Consider the following 23,329-nt stretch of genomic DNA (forward strand, 5'->3'; position numbering starts at 1 on the left):
TTCATGTGATTCTCCTGCCTCAGCCTCCCGACAAATATATCTTCTGCTGTAATTGAGATGTGTACAATATATAAGGAAAGTATGGGGAAAAGCTCTCTTAAAATTTCCTGGGGATGTTAAGGTTGTTAGGAAAGACTTCAGAGGGGAGGCGATGCTTCAGAGGGGAGGCAATGCTGGAGATAACTGTGGCAATAACAATACTGCCAACAATGGCAATGGCGTGGGACAGGCGCTGTGTTCACATTCGATAGTCATTCTTATCTCTTTTAATCCTCAAAACCACATATGAGATTATTGTCCTCATCTGCAGATGGGGAATATAAAGATCAAAGAAGTAAAGTGCCATTTGCAATGCCACTCAGCAAGTAGGTGAGATGTATCCAGTCAGGGGTGTTTTGCCAGGCAGAGAAGGTAGGGAGAAAGAGTGTCAAGGAGTGGCAAGATTCCACTCAAAACTCAAAGAAGTGCAGGTCCTGTCTTTACTATTCTGATACTTTGTTCATCATGCATTGTGTTTTGATTAATTTTTATTTTTAAAAATACTGCATTAAAATATTACCTATATTGATTACTGAGCTTTTTGGTGTCCCCTAAAATTTTGCGGAGTACCTCACTTACCTCACCCTATTCCTGACTTTGAGTGAGAGGTGCTGTGTGTTTGGAAAGCTACAGTTTTACACGTGCATTGAGTTAGCCCAGGTGGTAGCGGAAACTGAGTGAGGAGTGTAGACAGAGAGGTAGGCAGGGGCCAGGCGGTGGTAGCCTGTGCTCATGTTATGGTCTAGAAATATTATCCCATAGGCCAGACATTCTCAACCTTAAACAATGTATGAGCTCTTTTAAAGGAAAAAATAATTCCCGATGACCCCACTCCCCCATGTTTCTTTTATTATTTTTCCATATTCATTGTATATGTTGACAAACATAAATGAAATGTCAGTTGTGCATATGCATAAACTTAACACATTTACAAATAAAAAACAAACAAAATGCAAAACTAACAACATTCAAATTAACAACTTAAATGGATGATGTTGGTGTGTTGAAACTGAGGTACTGCTTTGGCGTGAATAAGGTGTTGACCGCTAGCACAATTTATTTCAAATGCTGCATTTCCCTCTGGCAGATAGGGTGCCCATCATTGTTCTTCATTTTAACTTCTGCAAAGCCTTCTTACTTATGTGGGTCTTCATTTGACTGGGAATGAAGCCTTGACATTTTACTCTCACTTCTATTTCTCATTAGTTGCTACAAGTAAAGTGGGTCATCTTGGTTCCAACGTGATGGTGAGTACAAAAGCAAATGTAGGTGTGGAGTTAGAAGCCTTTTAGCCATCCAAATGATCTAAAATATGTAAGTAGAAATTTAAACGTCCTATTGAGAAGACTCAAATTTTGGAGAATCCGTAGGTGGACCACAGTTTGAAAAACATTGCTGTAGACCAAGGGGTAAGGCGGAGAGGGGTGTTGAGAGATTTTGGGCAGATCTGCATGTTGGAATGACTGCTCATTTCACAGTGTGGGTGGTTAGAGGTATGAATTCAGGTGAGCAATGACAAGGTAAGCACCTGGGCAATGGAGAGGGGATAGAAATGGGGACAGCCTGGGAATTGTTGAGGAGGACCTCAACAACTGAATTGTTTTGAATTGTTGATAGGACCTGGGGACTGACGGAACGTGGGGGCTGACAGGGAGGGAGGATGGTGAAAGACTGCCAGGTGTTTGCCTTGAATGCTTAGCAGATAATGGTAGGATCATGAGGGGGAATTCCAGAAGAGAGGTGGGTTTTGTGGGGGCTAATGGCTCTAGCCTTGGACATTCTGAACATAGATGTCCATGGGGTAACTGGGAGAAGCCTCCTGGTAAACTGTAGGATCCAGAAATCAGGAGGATACATCAGTTCTGGAGTGACCAGAGGAATTTGAGTGAGGACACGCATAAACCAGATGTTCTTGGTTCCCCAAAGGTCAAAGCACGGGCCTTAGGAGATTGATGAACCCCTGGATATTTATGCAGAAATTTGAGTATGTTTAGTGTATTTTTCTGGGGAGAGGGTCCTCAGCTTTCATCCAATTCTCCAAATGGTGTATGGTCATTTGAGAGGAGGAAGGCTGAAGAAAGAGGCCTGGGGAACAGCAGCACATCTGGGGAAGAGCAGCAAGTGGAGCCCCTGCAGATGGTGGGAGGGTGTGAGCAGTGGTTGGGGAGGTAGGCACTAGGAGAACAACAGGAACCTTGCAGAGGAGAGGGCAGACAGGACACAGAGGAGAGGTGTGAGGGTCAAGAGGAAGGGTGGGCAGGGAGCAGAGGAGAGGGCAGACAGGGTACGGAGGAGAGGGAGGTCAGGGCACAGAGGAGAGGGTACAGAGGGAGCAGAGGAGATGGCGCACAGAACACAGAGAAGAGGGCAGGCATAGTGCAGAGGAGAGGCTGGGCAGGGCTCAGAGGAGAGGGCTGGCAAGGCGCATAGAAGAGGGCGGAGAGAGTGCAGAGCAAAGGGCGGAGAGAGTGCAGAGGAAAGGGCAGGGAGAATGCAGAGGAAAGGGTGGACAGGATGCAGAGGAGAGGGTGGGCAGGGTGCAGAGGAGAGGGCAGGCAGGGTGCAGAGGAGGGGGTGGGCAGGGTGCCAAGGAGAGGGTGAGCAGGGCACAGAGGACAGGACAGACGGCACAGAGGAGAGGGCAGGCAGGGTGCAGAGGAGGGGGTGGGCAGGATGCCAAGGAGAGGGTGGGCAGGGCACAGAGGAGACAGTGAAGAGGAGTGGGTGGACAGTGGTGTCACATGCAGTGGCCTCGTCCAGTGAGTTGGAGATGTGCCATATGGTTTAGCCATAAAGAATCAGTGCCTTTTGCCAGGACAGTTCCGGTGGAGCAGAGGTTGGAGGGGCTGGATGACTGAATGGAGGACGAGGCAGAGAGTACACACAAACCTTGGGAAACTTGATTGGAAAGGGCAGGGGAGATAGGAGTGAGCAGAGGTTAAAATGTTCTAAATGCGGGGGAGCAACCTGAGCATGTTTGTGTCCTAGGGGAACAGCAGAAAGAGAGGCAGAACATACGCATGAGGAGAAGGTACTGAGGCATCTGTCAGACAGGGAGGGGTGGTGTTGTTTTAAAATATAGTGTAATAAAAGAAAATTTGAGGTGTAGTAAGGCCAACAGATCAGGAGGTGATTGTCATTGAGAAGACAATTTGTTACCCAATATTCCCAAGAGGAGAGGGGGCATGGCATGCCACAGAGGCACCAGCGTCGGTCAGGAGGCTGAGGGCAAGAGGGAGTTGGGGGGACTGTGTGCAAGAGCCTTTACTGCAGTTTCTGCAGGAAGAAATAGGTGAGGCAGGGTGTGCAGGCTTAGGATTGGGTAGTTTGAATTTCAGTGGGCTCTGGGACATTGACAGTAACAGGTTTTTCAAAATGTAACAAGCAGGTGTCTTTTGAACACCCACTGCATGCTGGACATTATGTAGCGGGGTTTATGTTTGAATAAGATATAACCTCAGGAATCAAGAACAAAGATTCTCACATTCTATGTCTCACATTAAATCTCTGATAGGTTTAAGATGCACCTGGAGAGTATTGTTGTTTTTGTTTTAATGCAGTCTCCTGGGCCGTATCTCAGGCATTTAGATTCTGAGAGTCTGGGATGGGACCCAGGATTCTGCATTTATCACAAGCATCCAGATAGGAAACATTTTAGACTTTGCTTGTGAGAGAGTCTCTAAAAGCAGCTATTCAGTTCCGCTGTTGTAGCCTGAAAGATGACTATTTGTAAAGGAATGGGTGTGGCTATGCTCCATTAGAACTTTATTTACAAAAATAAGTGCTGGACATTATTCATAGTAGCCAAGATATGACAAAATCCTAAATGTCCATGAATGGCTGAATAAGTAAATAAAATATACAAATATACTTTCAATGCAATATTATCTAGTCTTAAAAAAGAAGGCCAGGTGCGGTGGCTCATGCCTGTAATCCTAGCACTTTGGGAGGCCAAGGCGGGTGGATGACTTGAGGTCAGGAGTTTGAGACCATCCTGGCTAACACGGTGAAACCCTGTCTCTACCAAAACTAAAACTATTAGCTGGGCATGGTGGCGGGCGCCTGTAAGCCCAGCTACTCTGGACGCCGAGGCAGGAGAATCGCTTGAACCAGGGAGGCGGAGGTTGCAGTGAGCCAAGATTGTGCTACTGCACTCCAGCTTGGGTGACAAGAGGGTAACTCTGTCTCAAAAAAAAAAAAACAAAAAACAAAAAAAAAAAAAACAAGAAAGAAGAAAGAAGAAAATCATGCCGTATGTGACAACATGGGGGACTCTGGAGGACATTATGCTAAGTGAAATAAGCAGACTAGAAAAACAAATACTGCATAATCCTACTTATGTTAGGTATCTAACATAGCCAAATTCATAGAAGCAGAGGGTAGAATGGTGGTTACCACAGGCTAGGGAAAGAGAAGTGAATAACTGCTGTTCAATGGGTATAAAGTTTCAGTTATGCCAGATGAGTAAGTTCTAGGGATCTGCTGTAGAGCAATGTGCCACTAGGTAACCAGACTGTTGTGCACTTAAAAGATGAAGAGGGTAGATATCTTGATAAATGCTCATACCACAAAAACAAAAACAATAAAGGGGCACAAGGAAACTTTTGGAGGTGCTGGATATGTTTATTACCTTGATTATGGTGATAGTTTCACAGCTGTATGCATCTACCCAAACTCATCAAACTGTATACATTAAATGTGTGCAGTTTTTTTGTATGTCAAATGTACCCCAATAAAGCTTTTTTTTTTTTTTTAGTGTGGCTGGAGGGATTGGCCCCTGGCTGTAGTTCACCTATTCCCAGTCTACAGTCTGAGTCCTCGGTCTCTAGCTCTGGTTTCTGTGAAGGTTGTCATTCTCTAGTCCCTGAAGGAAGGACTTGCTCTTCTCCCTGAAAAGGAATTCAAGGGATGCGAGGTTGCCAGTAACCTAAGAGGGTGAGGTGAAGTCCTGTGAAATGTACAGATCACAGACATTATCAAAGAGTTCCTGACCAACACTTTGTACATATGAGGCATGAACTCAACACCATGGATTAGCAAATGGCTATGACAAAGACACCTCTGACTAAGAAATCTCTAGTAACGACAATAGCTTCTGCTTACTGAATTACTTGCTGTGCCTTAGACACAGCACCAAATACTTTCCTGCTCTATCTCAGTTCATCCTCTCACCAATCTTATCAGATAGATATTATTATTATCATCATTCTTAGATGAAAAAACTGGGGCTCAAAGAGATGAAATAACTTGCCCAAGATAACTCAGCTAGGAAGCTGTAGAGCTAAGACTCAAACCCAGGAGGACCGACTCCAGAATTCTGCCCCTACCATAGCATAACCATGTAGGATGCAAATCAACTAATGTTATAGTTAAACTACAGGCTACATATAGACTCCAGGGAGGGCTAAGAGTACTCACCTCCTGTTGCTTTGGAAACTCATGATGACAACAATGACTGTGATGGAGGAGTGGTGTCTAAGGCTATTATAAATTATGCTTACCTATGGAAAGTCTTGGTTTGCTGGAATTACCAAGGTCCAATCAGAAAGTGCTTGTTAAAGTAATCAGAGAGGTAGAGATAGAAACAGGAATTTGAAGTTGCCTCTGAATCATTTGGCAAGGGATTGACATATTATTTTCCAAGAACTTCTGGAGTCTTTGACTTTATACCTCTGCCTTCAACTGAGAGACGCTGCAGCTTTAATCTGAAAGAAAAAAAAAATTGATTCTACCTCTGGGTTTTATTCTGCTGCCCAAGCTATCCAGGGGCAACTTCAGATCTACATTTCTGTCTCTGCTTTGCTAAGCCTGATTAAGTTCATGAGTGTTCACTGGTTTTCAAAACTACCTCTAGCTTCTTATAATTCCAAATCAAACTTTGTTTTGGAAATAGTCATTTCTTGTTTCTCTGGGGACTTCTGAAAGGCTTTCTCTTTTTTTCTCCTGTGAGGTTTTAGGGAAATATTTAATTTTTCTTTCCAGATTTATTTGGCTTAGCTAAAGACATCAGAGGCATGGCAAAAGTGTCCACTTTTATCTGCCCCTTCCAAAGTACACTGACAGTTTGTTGAGTGTTCATACCACCTTTCTGTTTTAAGATGAAGGCTAATGGAGGCAGATATTAGAAACAAGCTTCTAGGGGTCAGGACTTAAGCTCTTTGGAGTTCTACCTTATATCCTTTGAATCTGTGGCAGAAGGCTAAGGTGTCTACCTCAAGTTTGAAGTCTTGCTTTTTAAATTACAAAAAGGTGTATCTCATTTTCTCTTCCATGATGCATCTGTTTTCTCTTTGTAGGAAAATGATTTCTCCTGCTGCCTGCCTTTCTGCATCCATGTTTGAGCAGAGTTTGCACTCTGGGAAGACACAGACATACCAGGTGTTTGTGACTCCATGTTACCCCGACATATCTGCCCTGTTTGAAAGTTGCAGGAAAGGTAAAAACCTAGTCATACTTAAGTGGGGAAATCCCACAATGACAGATTTCTCACAGCATGAGAAGTGATGGAATAAGTCTGTCCTAGACCATTGGGTAAATCTTTGGAGTGGACATGCCTCTTCTCTCAGAGAGTTTATAGCTGTCTCCTTGGATTCTAGTCCAGGAGTCATTAAGAATGCAGGCCTCGAGATCAGATCTACCTGAAGTTGACTTTATGTCCTGCCTCAGCCAGCTACCAGCTGAGTGATCTGTAATATATCTGAGCAGGGAGGTCAGGTAGGCAGTTGCATACATGATTCTGGCTGGAACTCAGGGAGGGGTTTGGGTGGGAGAACTATATAAAGGCATTGGTAAATGCCTGGTGTGTAAACCATGGGACTGCAGGAGTACACATGGATAGAGGGAAGAATGGGGCCTAGGACTGAGCCCTGGGGTGCACCAGTACTCGACAGAGTGGTAGAAGGAGAGGGCAGTGGGTGAACAATGGCGGGAGCAGCCAAAAAGAGGAGGAGATCCTGGCGGGGGAGGTGCCAAGGAAGCCGGGGACCTTATGCTTCTAGGAGAGGCTCAGTACAAGAGACCGAAAAATGACCTTTGTATCTTGCAACGTGGGAGTTTTTGGTGACACTGACAAGACTGGTTTTGGTGACATGTGCAGCCAATGCCCTAGTAGAGTGGACTGTGGACAGAGTGTGAAGTGGGGACATGCAGATGATGATGACAAGTCAACTTGTCCCCAAGTTTGCTGGGAAAGGGGACTGACAACACGGGGCTGTGGGTGGAGGGGTGAGATAATGGAAGAGAGTGTTTGATGGTTGGTCAAAATGCCAAAGTTAGCACTAAATGCTAAAAAATCAGTACTTACTATTATCACCTGCTTTCAGTCCTCAGAAATGCCCTCTGTATGGGAGTTTGCCTTTGAAGGAGCTCCCAGAGATCGGAAGACCCCCACACACGAGAATGAATCACTAGAGGTTAAACTTAGGTGAACTGTGAAGTTTCTCTTTGGAGGCATGGGCTTGTTCTTTTACCCGTCCTACGGGTAAAAAGGTTGCCCCTGAGAAATCTGAAAGATTCCTGAAAGCTTCTGGAATCCCCAGGTCATCTGCCCCAGTGTGGAGTCCTGCACTGTCTGGCTCATGATCCTCACTTGAAAGTTAAATTTTCTGATGATCTATCTGCAAGCTGGGGTTGCAGAAAACCAGAGAGAGAGAGAGAGAGAGAGAGAGAGAGAGAGAGAGAGAGAGAGAGAGAGAGAGAGAAAGTTGAGGACGCGTGCATGATCTTTTTTAAAGAGCAGAGTAAATCTTACACAAATCTGATAATCGTCTCAGCAACTCTGGGCCTTGCCATTTACATGCCCCAACTTAGTCTCCCTTCAACATCAAGGACAAAAATAACGGCTTGTGAGGACTTAACGGCTTAGGGATGGAAAACTTAAAACTGGTCGGATTCTGCCCAAATCCTATCAGATTTTCTTGCTTCTCATAAACCTTTAATCAGCATCAATGGTATGTGGGTGTGTGGGTGTGTGTGCACTCACATACACATGCACTCTGCTCCTCTCCCCTTAGTCAACTTAAATGACAAAGCAACAGTGTGCATGGGTGATACACACACCAACAACTGGAATTGTGGCAGAAATGGGGTCCGATATCGGCTGCCACTGGTGTGTCTGAAGGCAGAACTTACCCCTGGGTCGGGGCTAGGGATGAAATAGAGGGTGCTGGGCACCCTGACTCTCATGTACCAAGGTCCCAAGCTCCCTGCCCACTGCCATTCAAGGCTACCCAGGCCGTAGACAAGCAGAAGCCTGTCTGGGGCCCAGAAGGCTGGGGTGCAGTTCCAGGGGAAGCAGCCTGAAATATCTATCACTAAAAATCTTGCTCCTTCTCTCCTCCCTCTGGACATCAAAAGTAAGGAGTTCTGAGCTTCTCGGGCTTACTTTGGGGGTTTGTTGGAAGCCTTTGGAGGGTTTCTATTTTTGTCCTCGGGATAAAGGGTCAGGGGCAGGAGGGGTGAAGGGAATGGAGGAGCTTGCCCAAATCTGGGAAACTCCACTTCTCCAGTTATCTTACCACTGACCCAGGGAGGTCAAGGACAGACATTGGGATGCCGCCCCTGGGTCATCCTGAAGAAGAAAGGGATTTGCAGGAGGTGCAACAGGGGGCAGGTGGTGCTAAAATTTCCGTCTCTTTGCCTGGCTGGTTAGTGTTCCAGACATTGTAAAATCTGAATATACCTGGGTTTTCTTGAAGTCTCAACACATGGAATCAAATACACACACGTGCACGTGTGCACACACACACACACACACTCCCCAACATACACACATACTCCCCACCACCACAAAACACTGTAGAGCAGCATAGGGTTTTATTGAAGTCTTTCCCCTCTCTTCTTTCTTCCCTCTTGCTCCTCTTCTCTTTCCTCCTCCTCTTCCTCATTCTTCCTTCCTCCTCCTTCTCTCCCTATCCCCTTTTTCTCTTTCTTTTTAATAAAATTGAAACTGATTACATCATAAACCAGGCAGCAAAACTTCACCAAATCCTCTTATAATATACCTTATGTTTTTAACATTCTTCCTATAGCTGCTGCCTCCCTTATCTTCCTTGCTGTGTCCTTTCTTTCCTCCTCAGTCCCCCACCCTTCATGCTTCTGGGCTGCCCTCAAAGGACTGTCTCCCCTTTTCTCATACAAAGAAACTTAACTTTTCCAGTTTCCCCCAGTTTCATCTTTGTTTACACAAGCAAAGAAAACTCCTTTAGCAGATACATCCCCTTTAAACTCAAACTCTTTAGAAGGTTGGGGGGTCTGTAGGGTTCAGAAGATCCTGAGGATGGATGAGGGAGGCCTGGCAGTACCTGCAAAAGACTGGTGAGGGCAGCCTCTCTTTGGCTCCAGGTAATCCTGGCTCTTCAATCTTTTTTAAGAAAAGCCACAAATCTAGATTCTTATGTAAAATCACCTACTTTAAAAATATTAGTAATAAATTTAATCATATAAAAACATCTGAGTGTGACAGATACTACATCTGTGGGCCAACTTAGCTTCTGAAAACACCGTCTACGGCTACTCTTGTGTTTGACTTCTGACCTCGCTCGTACTAGCTGCAGTGCCTTCCATCTGCTCCCACAGCTGCCACTTGGAATTATATTGTGACAGCAGGGTAGCTTGGGGTGACCTTCAAACCTCAGTTGCCACCAGCTACCCCCTAATTCCATGGGAGGGGTGAGGGGTAGGGGACAGAGGGAGGGTGAAAAGGAAGCATCTTTTGAGTCATGTTTCGCAGGGGTGCATGGGAAGCCCAGTGTCTAGTGGAGGAGCTTCAGGCAATTGCTAATAACAGGTAAGGCTTCCCTCAAGGTTCTTGATTTTGTTTTACTGTGGTTGTCTGTATTTTATTTATAAAGAGAATTTTAGATGATTCAAATTGTATCTCATGGGTAGATGCTGCCTCCTCTACTGCTGGGAAGCACCAGCCCATCTGAGGGATGAACTTGGTTGGTGGGTTTCCCTACCTGGGCATGTGCATCTTAATAGGCTGCTCCTGGAGACAAGGCCCTGGGTGAGCCAGTCAGAATGTCCTCATCACTGAGAGGCTGTGTAGTCAGGTCCAGTGAAAGGTTTCATTTCTAGTGCGTCACACACTCACACAGGTCGGGGCTGGGAGTGGGTCCTCTGTGCAGGCCCCATGCCCCGTGCTCTGCCAATGAGGTCTCATTTAACACTCAGGAGAGGCCCCTGAGGTGGGCACTGTTGTTAACCCAAGTTTAGAGATGAGGAAATGGAGGCAGAAAGAAGTCAGTGACTAGAATGGGCCACAGGACTAGTCAGAGGTGGGTGGAGCTGGGATTCAACTTGAGCATTTAGGGAATCCGAACTGAGTGAAGAATGACATCTTGGGCTGGGTTTATGCCAAGGGAGGCACAAAGAGCCTTCTCGCCATAATGAATCATCCTGTTGCCACAGGCAGCCCTGTGACTTTGACTGCAATGGCCCAGGGAGTGTTTTTGGAGGTCCCTGGAGAGGTGGTCCTCTGCTTCTCCCTGGAGAGGCGGGGAGAGGCTGGAGTGACCATGCTGCAGGCTCCCATGTCTCCGGCCTCACCGTGGCATCTGACACCCCAACTACACATATCAGCATGGACTTCAGGATTCCCACTTCACCACTGTGGTTGCACATTTAATTCTGGCCTAGGGTGAATTTCTTCAGAGGGGCACACTTATGCCTGGGCTGGAGTAGGTGCAATAGTTAGGACCTTCCCCAGGACACAGCCCGTCTGAATGGAGAGTTGTCCTGAGCCTCACTCTTCCAGGGCCCAGGAGCTGGGTCAGAGCTCAGGAGCTATGGGCAGAGAGTGAGGAATGGCTGCCTTCATGGTGCTTCCTACTTAGGCCCTGATTGACTACTCAATAGATAGGGCTGGTAGGGAGGGGCTGGATCAGGCTTGAAAGCTGCACTTTGTACAGGGGCCTACAGCTGAGTTGTGTTCTCTCAGGCAAATATGTGGTACTAAGATGGGCCTGTCTGAATGCAGCCTGGACAAGGCTTCATGATGATATATCAGGCATCTCTGGGGCTGGGCCACAGCTGCAGGGAGGCTCCTATTGGAACAGTAGGAGCTGTCCTAACAGTTTTAGAGCTGTCCATGGTAGCAGCCATCGCTTGCGCTGCTCAATTGGTTTAGGGACAAGGCTGGAGTCCCAGGGTAACATTCATGCCACTCTCTGAACCAGGGAGATGTGGATTTCAAAGGTTATTGCAAGGACATGAGTACACCAGAAATGACTTTCTTGTCTTGCTGCCTCTGACCTATGCAAGTGAGGGGGGTACCCTAAAATGCCAATCTAATTGTGTTGCCCATTGTGTAATGCCCTCAATGGCTTTTGCTGCTCCCAGGGTAACAGCCACACTCCTCAGCAATGGAAACTAAACTCTTCCTGAGCTGACCCTGCTTATTTATCAATTCTTTTCTCTCCCTCTCTTCCACCAATATCCTAGGCTTCAACCATTCTCTCTTCTCTCCAGATCTCTACACATTTCTATATTATCAGTGATGGCAACTTGCTTAGCTAAAATTTCCCTTCATTCTTATAGATAGAGGTGACCAACTACACACTCATGGAAGTTTTTGAGAGGAGCTTCAGTTAAAGTTCTTTAGAAAGGCTCACTCAATTGGGTGCTACATCCTTTTGCCCTTTCCCCTTTCTCCTTCCTCCTGTTTGGAAAGCAGACATAATGGCTGGAATTGCAGCAGTTATTTTGAAGTATAAAGGAAGGGCTGAGAGGATCACAGAAACTTTGGCTCTGATATTATCAAGTCTCTAAAAATAATGCTTACCCCTTAATACGTGAGGAAAAACTCCTATGTTCTTAAAACTGCTTACTTTGGTCTCTTAAAACTACTTACTTATTGTAATTTCACTATTACAATAAGTGAAATTTCCAACTGATCCAACTTCCAGAAAGTATTTTTTCTACTTGAGTTAATTCACGGTGAATCGTTTACCAAAAAAGTATGATTGCCCAATCAGAGTGATGGGCCTATAATAAATAATAATTTATAATAAATACTGGTTAATTGATTCACAGGAGTTAAAGCTTCTCCTTGGGGCAGAGGATAAGGTATGGAGAAGAGTGAATGATTTAAAGTAGGGCCAAGACAGAAGATATTTTCAGTGGAGGAACGCCGCAATTGTCTTATGCAGGGCAAAAATCTCTTCATTCCATAAACAACCCATAACCAACCAACAAAATATCTGAGATGTGTCTACAATATTGGGCATTATTTTACCAAAAAACTTCATTAAACTATAGATTATTTGTCTATCTATCTATCTATCTATCTATCTATCTATCTATCATCTACCAACTAATTCATTGCGATTTTGAGGAATTGGCTTACATGATTGTAGAGGCTGGCAAGTCTGAAACATGCAGGGCAGGCCAGCAGTTTGGAAGTTTTGGCAGGAGTCCACTCATGTTGTGGTCTTGAGTTCAAATGCAGTCTGGAGGCAGAATTTCTTCCTGCTCAGAGAACTCAGTCTTTTCTCTTAAAACCTTCAAATGATTGGATGAGGCCCACCCACATTGTGAAGGGTACTATGCTCTACCCAAAGTCTACTGATTTAAATGTTAGTCATGTCTGAAAAGCACCCCCACAGCAACATCTACAATAGTGTTTAACTAAACAACTGGACACCATAGCCTACCCATGCTGACACATAAAATTAACCATCACAGGATCCATAGCTCTCAGGCAGGAAAGATATTATGATAGTGGTTTGTTTGTCATTATCAAAGCCAGGAAATGGACACAAACACTTTAGAAATATTTTCACACCAAAGAGTAAAATTTTAAAAAGTTTTAAATGCATAACGTGAAAAGTTTACAATTAATAACCTTTTCTCACCCCTTCCTCTTCCTTTTTTTTGTTCTCCACCATTCTATAAACACCCATCCATTTTGGATACAAGGACCTGACAAAGTTTGCCATTGAAAATAATGAATACAAATCAATGACCTAGCCTGGACACTTGTTTTCTGAGAAGGGGGCTCAGAACACAGAGGTAGATAATCAGCGAGAATGAGAATTTTAGTGCCATTGTGCCCAAGCACTTGGACCAGGCATCACTATGTGGAGCTGACACTGCTATTGGCTGATCCAACCCCAGCTTCCCTCTCTCTAGCCAACTGCAAGCCAGAGGTGGCCATAGGCATGGGACATAGAGAGACTGAGCAATGGCTAAAGAGATTGAATGTTCTCTTGAGTTTCCAAAACAGGCTTTGCTTCCCCTTTATAAAGAAACAGATTGGTTCTTCTGGGTCCAACTAAAATGGAGAAAACGCACTGCGCCCTCTCTCCCCCACAGAAAAAGTCATGTATCACTTAACAATGGGATACATTCTGCAAAATGCATTGTTTGGCAATTTCAGCATTGTGTGAACATCATAGAGTATACTTACACAAAGCTAGATGGCAGAGCCTACTACACACCTAGGCTACGTGGTGCAGTCTGTTGCTCCTAGGCTATAAACCTGTGTAGCATTTTACTGTACTGAATACTGTAGGCAAGTGTAACTCAAGGATAAGTATTTGTGTATCTAAACATAGAAAAGGTACAGTAAAATAAAGTGTTATAATCTTATGGGACCACCTTCATATGTGTGGTCCATTGCTGACTTATATGGTGCATGACTGCACAGTGAAAAACTTTGAGCAGAATACACGAAAGAACTACCTGGGGACTCTGAAAAGTAGTAAATAGATGGGTAATAATAAAAGTAATAATAGATGGGTTGCAGGGGAGAGGAGGAGGGAATCAACACTCAAGGAGTGATATGTGCTATGGTGAGCTCCCCCTCTTTTCTTTTCTCCCATAGGATATTGGCTTAGATTCTGGTGCAACACTAATTCCAGAATGGGAAACAGAAAAAGCTCCAAGAAGAACTCTCTCTTTCTGGTTAATGCGCTGGAGAAGGAGGACCCTGCAGGACAAAAAGTGTAAGGAAGAATTTTCCATATATTATTCTTTCTCTTTTCTGGCCCTGCCCCAAGTCTAACCCAAGCCACATTGCTGCACTCCAGTTGTCATGGCAGGAATGATGACAGGGATGACCCCACAGCACCAAAAACTCTGGAAGAAAACCTTTCTCTCCGACCAGAGGAACTGGGAAAGGGGTCCTCCAGAGTCCTCCAGAGTCTGAAAAGTATACATGAGAGGGAATGCTCTTTTATTTTTCCTCTTGCCACTTTTAATATGGATCTAGTCAAGATAAGTGTGTGATAGCTAAAGCCTTCACTTCCTAGCCAGAGCATGGAAAAAGGAGCTCTTTGGAGGCTGAAAGTAAAGGGGAATCACAGAGAAGAAGAAACTTAAGAACTTTGGGCTGGGCATGGTGGCTCACGCCTGTAATCCCAGCACTTTGGGAGGCCAAGGCAGATGGATCACCTGCGATCAGGAGTTTGAGGCCAGCCTGGTCAACATGATGAAACCCCACCTCTACTAAAACTACAAAAAATTAGCCAGGTGTGGCGGTGGGCACCTGTAGTCCCAGCTACTCAGGAGGCTGAGGCAGAAGAATTGCTGGAACCCAGGAGGTGGAAGTTACAGTGAGCTGACAACATGCCACTGCACGCCAGCCTGGTTAACAAAAGCAAACCTCCATCTCAAAAGAAAAAAAAAAGAAGAAATCTTTTATTAATAAATCCGTGTGTGAAGCCATGGGATTATACTGAATTTTGCATGTATGAAACTGACCCAAAAGAACAGAGCTTTGAGAACTGACCTGCATTGTAGACCATCACCCAAGTGTAAGACTGGCTCCTAATGGTACATATGGTAGGTGGGCCAGATAAGCACTACACACACTTAGAAAAGAAGAGTAACATTGCAACCAAAGCCCAAAGAAAGCAGGGTGGGACTTGCATTCAGAACCTAACTGGATTAATTGCCTATTTAAAAAACAACAACAACAACAACAATATTCTCAAAAGCATATTAACAGTTTACAAATTCTCATAGTAAAATATTTGAGAGAGCCAGGATATAATTACTTGAGATACAAAGAACCAGGAATATATCGGTAACTCTCAAGAAAAAAATGAGGCACCACTCCCACGATGACACAGCTGTTCGAATTAGCAAACATTTAAAGTAACTATTTAATTATGCCCAAATGTTATTGAAATGAATGAAAAAATAAAAGTTGTCAGCAAAGAAATAGAGACTGTAAAAATGAAACTAATGGAAATTTTATAACTGAAAATACAATAATAGAAATTTCTAAAATTAATTTGGGCCTCTTAATAAGAGAATGGAGATGATAGAAGAAAGATTCAGTGAGCATGAACAAGATAAAGTCAGAACAACACAAGAATAGAAAACCAGAGACCAATGTCCCTATGAACAAAGTTGTAAAGACTCTCAACAAAATATTAGCTAATTGAATCCAGCAATATAGAGAAATGATTCTATATTACAAATAGGTGGGGCTTATGCAGGGAATGAAAGGCTGGTTTGACATTAGAAAATCAATCAATATAATCCATAATATAAACAGACTAAAGAAGAAAAACTGCATGATAATATCAACAGATGCAGAAAAAGCATTTGACAATATTCAACATCTGTTTATGATAAAAACTCACAGCAAACTAAGAACAGAAGGGAACTTCTTTAAATGCCTTTCTGAAAAAGGTTAATGATGAATGATGAAGATTAAAGCAATGATAAAAGACTGATTTCACAAAGATTAAGAACAAGGAAATGACATCCATTAACACCAGTCCTCTTTAATATTTTACTGAAAGTTCTAGCTAGTGCAATAAGGCAAGAAAAAGAAACAAAATTCATATAGACCAGAAAAGAAGAAAAAAAAGGGTTATTATTTTTAGATGACCTAATTGTCTACACAGAAAATCTCAAGGAATACACAAAAAGTCTCTGGAACTGAGTGAGTTTAGCAGGGCCACAGCCAATATGCAAAAATCCCCCCAAAAAGAAGCACAGTTTTAGAAAACAGCAATGAACAGTTGGAAACAAAAAAAAAGTTTAAGTATAATTTACAGTACCTCCAAAAAAAGAAAGAGATAGGTACAAATCTAACAAACTATGTGTAAGATGTTCTCAAAGAATGCTTAAAATGGCAGACCTTGACGAAAGAAAGAAAATACCTAAATTACTGGAGAGATATGCCAAGTTCACGGTTTGGAAAACTCAGTATTGTTTAAAATGTCAGTTTCTCCCAAATTAATACATAGGTTTAACACAGTTTCAATATAAATACCAGAATAACTTTTTTTGGTAGATATCCCATAGCTGAGTATAAAATTTATGTGGAAAGGCGGAGGAACTAGCATAGCCAAAACAATTTTGAAAAAAAGCAAAGATGAAGGATTTGCAGTATCTAATTTTAAGACTTACGATAGGGCTTCAATAATTATGACAATGTGTTTTTTGTGTCAAAACAGAGACATAGGTCAATAAGACTGAATAGAAAGTATAGAAACACATCCATACAGATGTCAATAAATTTTTGACACAGGTGTGTAATTCAATGGAAGGTAAATTGTCTTTCCAACAAATGATGGTGGGAAAATTGGACATCCATATGCACAAAACTGAACTTTGACCAATACCTCACACCTTATACAAAAATAAACTCATAATAGATCATATATGAAAATGTAAAATATAAAACTATAAAGTTTTTTTTTTTTTTTTTTTGAGATGGAGTCTCGCTCTATTGCCCAGGCTGGAGTGCAGTGGCCGGATCTCAGCTCACTGCAAGCTCCGCCTCCCGGGTTTACGCCATTCTCCTGCCTCAGCCTCCCGAGTAGCTGGGACTACAGGCGCCCGCCACCTCGCCCGGCTAGTTTTTTGTATTTTTTAGTAGAGACGGGGTTTCACGGTGTTAGCCAGGATGGTCTCAATCTCCTGACCTCGTGATCCGCCCGTCTCGGCCTCCCAAAGTGCTGGGATTACAGGCTTGAGCCACCGCGCCCGGCCAACTATAAAGTTTTTAGAAGGAAATGGGAGAAAAAAAATCTTTGTGACTGGGTTAGGCAGCTAGTTCTTAGATACAACACAAAAAGCATAACCCATAAAACAATATAAGTTAGTGAATTTATTTTAATAAATGTTTTTTATTTTGCTTTGTGAAAGACATTGTTAAAGGAATGAAAAGCAAAGACTAAGAGAAAATATTTCCAAATCACTTACCTGGCAGAATATATACTGTATTTTCAAAATGTGACAATTAGAAAGAAACAACCTAATTAAAAATAAGCAAAAGTTTTGAACAGACCATTCACCAAAGAAGATATACAGGTGGGAAATAAACACATGAAAATATGCTAAACATCATTTATCATTAAATGAATACAAAGTAAAGCCACGAGATAGCATTACAAGTCTATCTGAATGGCTAAAGTATATTTAAAAACTCGACAATACCAAGTGTCAGTGTCTTAGTCCATTTTTTGTTGCTTATAACAGAATACCTGAAACTAGGTAATTTATAAAGAAAAGGAATTTATTTCTTACAGTTATGGAGGCTGAGAAGTCCTAGATTGAGGAGCTGCATCTGGTGAGCTACTTTTTGCCTGTGAGATCTCTCTGCAGAGTCCTGAGGCAGTGCAGGGCATCACATGGTGAGGGGGCTGAGCATGCTAGTTCAGGTCTCTCTTCTTCTTATAAAGTGTTATGGTTAGGCTTTGTGACCCCAGCCAAATCTCATCTTGAACTGTAATCCCCCTAAACCCTGTGTGTCAAGGGAGAGACCAGGTGGAGGTAATTGAATCATGGGAGCAGTTTTCCCCATGCTGTTCTCATGATAGTGAGTGAGTTCTCACAAAATCTGATGGTTTTATAAGGGGCTCTTCCCCCTTTGCTGGGCACTTCTCCTTCCGGCCACCTGTGAAGAAGCTGCCTTGCTTTCTTTTTGCCTTCCACCATGATTGTAAGTTTCCTGAGGCCTCCCCAGCCATGCTGAACTATGAGTCAATTAAACCTCTTTCTTTTATACATTTCCCAGTTGTGGGTAGTTCTGTACAGCATTATGAATAGGGACTAATACATAAAGTCACAAGTCCCACTCCTGTGAAAACTATTTAATATTAACCCATTAATCCACTAATGCATGTATGGTTTAGTCCATTCATGAGGGCGGAGCTCTCATGACCCAATCACCTCTCAATACTGCCACATTGGGGATTAAATTTCAACATGAATTTTGGAGGAGACAAATATGTAAATCACAGCAGCCAGTGAGTAGACAGAACATTTGGAACTCTCATGCCATTGCTGGAGGGAATGTAAAATGGTACAGTCCTTCTGAAAAAAAACAGTTTGGCACTTGTTAGATGTACCTCAATCATATGACCTACCAATGCCACTGCTAGGTATTATCCTAGAGAAATGAAAACTTTTGTTCACACAAACATCTGCATGTGAATGTTACAACATTGCTATTCATAATTGCTCCAACAGGAAACAACCCATGTGTCCTTCAACAGGTGAGTGCATAAGTAAACCATGGTACAGCCATACAATGAAATACTATTCGGCAATTAACAAACAGGAATGAACCAGTAATATGTGCAACAACTTAAATGAATCTGAGAGGCATTATGCTGAGCAAAAAGAGCCAGATTTCAATTGTTACCTCCTGTTTGATTCTGCTTATATGATACTCAGGAAGTGACAAAACTATAGGGCAGGAAAACGTATCAGTAGTTGTCAGGACTTACGGCTGGGGGAAGGTTTAACTACAAAGAACCAGCACAAGGGAATTTTGCGGGGTAAGTGAACTGTTTGATTTTGATGGTAGTTGCACAATTCTATGTCTTTGTCAAAGCTCATAGAACGGTTGAATGACGATAAAAGTGTATTTTGCTCTTTGGAAACACATTATAAAAATTGACCAATTTGGTTGTTATTGTCCCTTGCCTTTGTCCCTTTGCCCTTCCCTCTTTATCCTGGCTGGGATGTGGATGTAATGGTTGGATGTGCAGCTGCCATCTGGTGACTGAAAGGAGAAACTGAGGATAAAGCCAACAGGCTAAGGCTGGTGGAGAGGAAATGCAGAGAGAACCCAAGTACCCCACTGCATTGCCCTGCATATTCCTCCTGACTAGAGGCTTACCAAGGGTGAAAGGTTATCCACACCACAGGCAGGCAATGAGGGGCTGCACTGTCTGTACAGAATTTAAAATAATAATAGAACTGACTGGAAGTCAGTCTGCTTTTGATTATCACCACCTGCAGGCAGTTCTAAGTAATGTCAGCAATAAGATGCTTCTCCTCACCCAAGTAAATCTTTTGTAAGTCTAAGTTCTAAACAATTGCTCCAGTGACTGGAGTTTTAATAGCTTGTGTACAAATTACATCTAGCCACCTATAGCACACATGTAGACTGAACTACATGTGTTTGTTTCAAGAATAAACTAAAGAGGCTTCCCCTAGATTCATATTCACTGGGGTATGTTTTTTGTTTGGCTTTTTGTTTTTTGTATTTTTAGTAGAGACGGGGTTTTGCCATGTTGGTCACGCTGGTCTCAAACCCTGAGCCTCCAGTGATTAGCCTGCCTCGGCCTCACAAAGTCCTGGGATTACAGGTGTGAGCCACAGCATCTGGCTGAGGCATGGTTTTAAAATGATCATTCTAGCCATTCTGTTTCATTTTCTTAAATTTAAACACAAATTTAAAAACTCTGCATGGTCATATTGAATGATAGAATTGAAGTAATTCAGGTTTGGATTCTCCACTTTTACAGTCATTGTGCCATCGTTGTTCATTTTGAATCTATAGTTTAAACACAGGGGATATGTAGTGCTACAGTGCTTCGTGGCATGGACCACAGCCAAAGCAAAATGAGATGATCACGAGCCTTTGTGAAAGTCCTGGTGGTTCTCTGAATTAACTTACATGCTAAATATAATGTGTATTTAAATATATGTAAAAAATGCAAATTTGAAACTTATTGCTAAAAATATTGTTGTTGTAAAGTTTCTAACCAATGGTTTCTTGCAGTTGTCATATATGCTAGGTAGGCAATTGCTTCTGATTACTTTATTTTTATTTTTGAGACAGAGTCTCAGTCTGTCGCCCAGGCTGGAGTTCAGTGGCATGACCTCGGCTCACAGCAATCTCTGCCTCCCGGGTTCAAGCGATCCTCATGCCTTAGCCTCCTGAGTAGCTGAGATTACAGGCATGTGCCACCAGGCCTGGCTGACTTTTTTTGTGTGTGTTTTTAGTAGAGACGGGATTTCACCATGCTGGCCAGGCTGGTCTCAAACTGCTAACCTCAAGTGATCTGCCCACATCCCTCTCCCAAAGTGCTGGGTGTGAGCCACTGCACCTGGCCTGCTTCTGACTTGTTGTGAGACATACAAGAAGACACATTAAACAGGTATTCTGTTAACTTGCTGCTGAACCAAAGCCCATAATGATGCCCCAGATTCTTGCTTTCATGGATGGGTCTACAGGCCTTGGGGAGTGGGGAGGTAAATACAACACAAAAATAAAATCCCATACATGACTCCACACCATCAAAACTTTGATTTCATTTGAATGCATCCTATAGCACTGCAGGGTATGCATGTTCTGTCTTGCTGAGGCATGGCTGCATGTACTTGTCTTGTATTTAGTTTGCCTTTGCAGATGGCGAATGTTAATGGTAGGAAGAATTTCTATGTAAGGATCTTGATCTTTATGATGATTAATGTTGAAAACAGAATTCTAATATGGAAAAATTCAGTTTACTTTTTAGGAGAGTTGATTTTTATCTCACAATGCTGGAAACAGAGTGACCTGCCAGAACTTCTCCTAGAGAATGGGACAGGTGATGACATTGAGCTGTGTGGTCCAGTATCAGGCTAGCTTCTTATGACTTAGGAGGAACTGGGTGGTCCTAGCCACATCCTCTGCCTCCTCTCTGAGGTTGTTATTGCTGTTAAAGTCAGGTTGGCCTCTTTCCTTTTTCTCTTCTCTTTTTTTTCAGTAATATTCACTGCTCTTCCTCTCCATGTTGGCGACCAGGCTAGTACCAGGACATGACAGCACATCAGAACAGCCTCTGACTTTTCAGAGCCTACATTCTAATGGGAAGAGAGAAATGAAGCAAATATTTCTAAGAATCACTGTATACATATTAGCTGTGCTGAGGGTTGTGAAGAGAAGTTATGTAGAGCTGGGAGAGATAAAGGAGGTACCTGGCCTAATCTAGGGGTTTGGCGAAGCTTATCATAAGGAGCAGTGCTCCTCATGTGGCCAGGCAGCTCTTACTGTTCTCCTCCTTCAGAAATTACTGCAGTATCCCCCAGTTTGCTTAGGGGAGTTTAAGTAGACTCTATCCCTTGCAGTCAAGGACAAAGGTTAAAAAACCAAGCAAAGACTCTCCTTCAAATGAATCCAAATCTAATGGAGAAATTCCAGGCACCAGGAAGGGGCATAGTAGGGGATGTTTTTGAGGGGGAGGGGGCCAGTTCGTTATTTTTCAGATAATGTTGCCACATTTAAGGCTGTCTCTGAGTAAGGAGGTGCTGTGAAATTCGCGCAGTAGAGCAGTGGCCCCTTTGGTTGGCAGGAGGGCTGCCCATGGTGGAGGAGAGCCTTCCTGCAGTTTCCTGGCCCAGAAAAAAATGATGGCATTAATTCCAGGCCTGGGGAGGAACGGAAAGCCCTGGAGCCTAGGCGCAGCCCTCTGGTTTTCCTGGGAGTTTCCCTGTGTTAAAATGCATTGGCTGTGAGTCAACATTTCCCTCGCAGTGGGGGGCTCTGTGCCTGAGTTCCTTGGCCTCATTTCCTTACCAGGACCCGGATGACTAACAGGCAGCCTTGAATGACAACCCCGAAAATAAGGGAGGGGTGTTGGCAGGGGGAAAACAGCCCTGACTTGACAACAAAGCTCTTTGATTTGGGGCCTTGTGAATAGCATCCAGCCTCATCCAGAAAGTGCATCTAGAAAGTGCATCTCTGGGTGGGTGCAGGAGTGCAGTTTGCAGGTCCCAGGCAAAGTGGAGCTGGTGGAAGAGGCCATGAAAGCAGAGGGAGGCTCACACCATCCATGAGGAAGAGCAAGACTAGCCAACGTGTCCTGGAGGACTTTGAAGTGTGCATTGACAGTTCTCTATCCCTCAGGATACAGGGTAGCCAGGACACCCCCTCACAGTCTTCTCTGCACATGAGCTTCTGTGAATTTACTCTGATCCCTGGGCTGGGAATTTGAAGAGCTGGGTCCTACTTCCAACTCTACGTCAATCTGCTGTGTGACCCTGAGCTCTCTAAGCCTCAGTCCCTTCACAGAAAAACAGAGGGTCAGGCCCAAGAAGTCAAAGGTCTCTTCCAGCTCTATTGGGATCTTACTGGAAGTTCTTTCTTCTTATGCATTTTAACCACCATTGACTCACCTTCATCTGTGTCTTTATGATATCACACACGAGGTGGAAAACAAGCCTATTTGCTATGTGGTTGGCAGGCTTCCACGGAATGAGTTAGCTCTACATTTTGGGGTAGTTTATGAACATAGATTCAGATTCTTCTTTCTACCCCCTCATATGAAAATCAAAATGTAGTTATAACTTAGCATCACAAGAGCCATCAGCCAGGTGGGCAGAATTTGCTAAACCATGGGGAAATGTAGTTGGGAACAAAGAGTTCTATTCAGATTGGATTCTGTGACAGTTTGCTAAAAGCTTGTGAGATCTCCTCAGTTTCAGTATTATTTGTGACATTTTGAAAATGTCATTTTAAAACTTTTTATTTTCATAGAGCCCAAATAAACTAAAGTGTTGTAAAGATAGTATGGAGGTATACCTTCACCCAATTTTATTCAGTTTTTACCTAATGTTAACATCCTATGTAACTATAGTACATTTATCAAAACTGAGAAATTAACATTTATGCAATACTATTAACTACACTATGATCTTTATTTGGATTTCCCTAATTTTTCCACAAATAATCTTTTTTAGTCCTGAGATCCAACCACGATACCATTCGTACCTTTAGTTGTCCTGTCTCCATAGTGTTCTCTGACCTGTGACAGTTCCTGTCTTTTATTTTTCTTCTCCACGATCTTGACACTTTGAATAATTCTGGTCAAGTATTTTGAAGAATGTCCCTCAGCTTGGATTTGTCTGATATTTCCTCATGATTAGACTGAGGTTTTGAACTCAGAGGAAGAATGCCACAGAAATGAAGTACTCTTTCATCTTATGAGGTCAAGGGTACATGATATCAACATGACTTGTCACTGGTGATACTCACTTTGATCACTTGGTGAAGGTTTTTCCATTGTAAAGTTATTAGTGTCCCTTTCCTTTGTTAGAAGTGAGTATAAGT

General features: G+C 43.2%; 1 long non-coding RNA gene across 1 annotated transcript; it reads left to right on the forward strand.

The window, feature by feature from the left end:
- The first annotated feature begins 4,815 nt into the window (after positions 1 to 4,815).
- LOC117063833 lies at positions 4,816 to 13,979 on the forward strand. Its single transcript, XR_004429110.1, has 3 exons — positions 4,816 to 4,974; positions 6,336 to 6,475; positions 13,865 to 13,979. It is a non-coding gene; the product is annotated as an uncharacterized LOC117063833 (long non-coding RNA).
- Positions 13,980 to 23,329: the final 9,350 nt, after the last annotated feature.

The sequence above is a fragment of the Trachypithecus francoisi genome, unplaced genomic scaffold (assembly GCF_009764315.1).
Source record: "Trachypithecus francoisi isolate TF-2019V2 unplaced genomic scaffold, Tfra_2.0 Lachesis_group19, whole genome shotgun sequence".
Taxonomy (NCBI): domain Eukaryota; kingdom Metazoa; phylum Chordata; class Mammalia; order Primates; family Cercopithecidae; genus Trachypithecus; species Trachypithecus francoisi.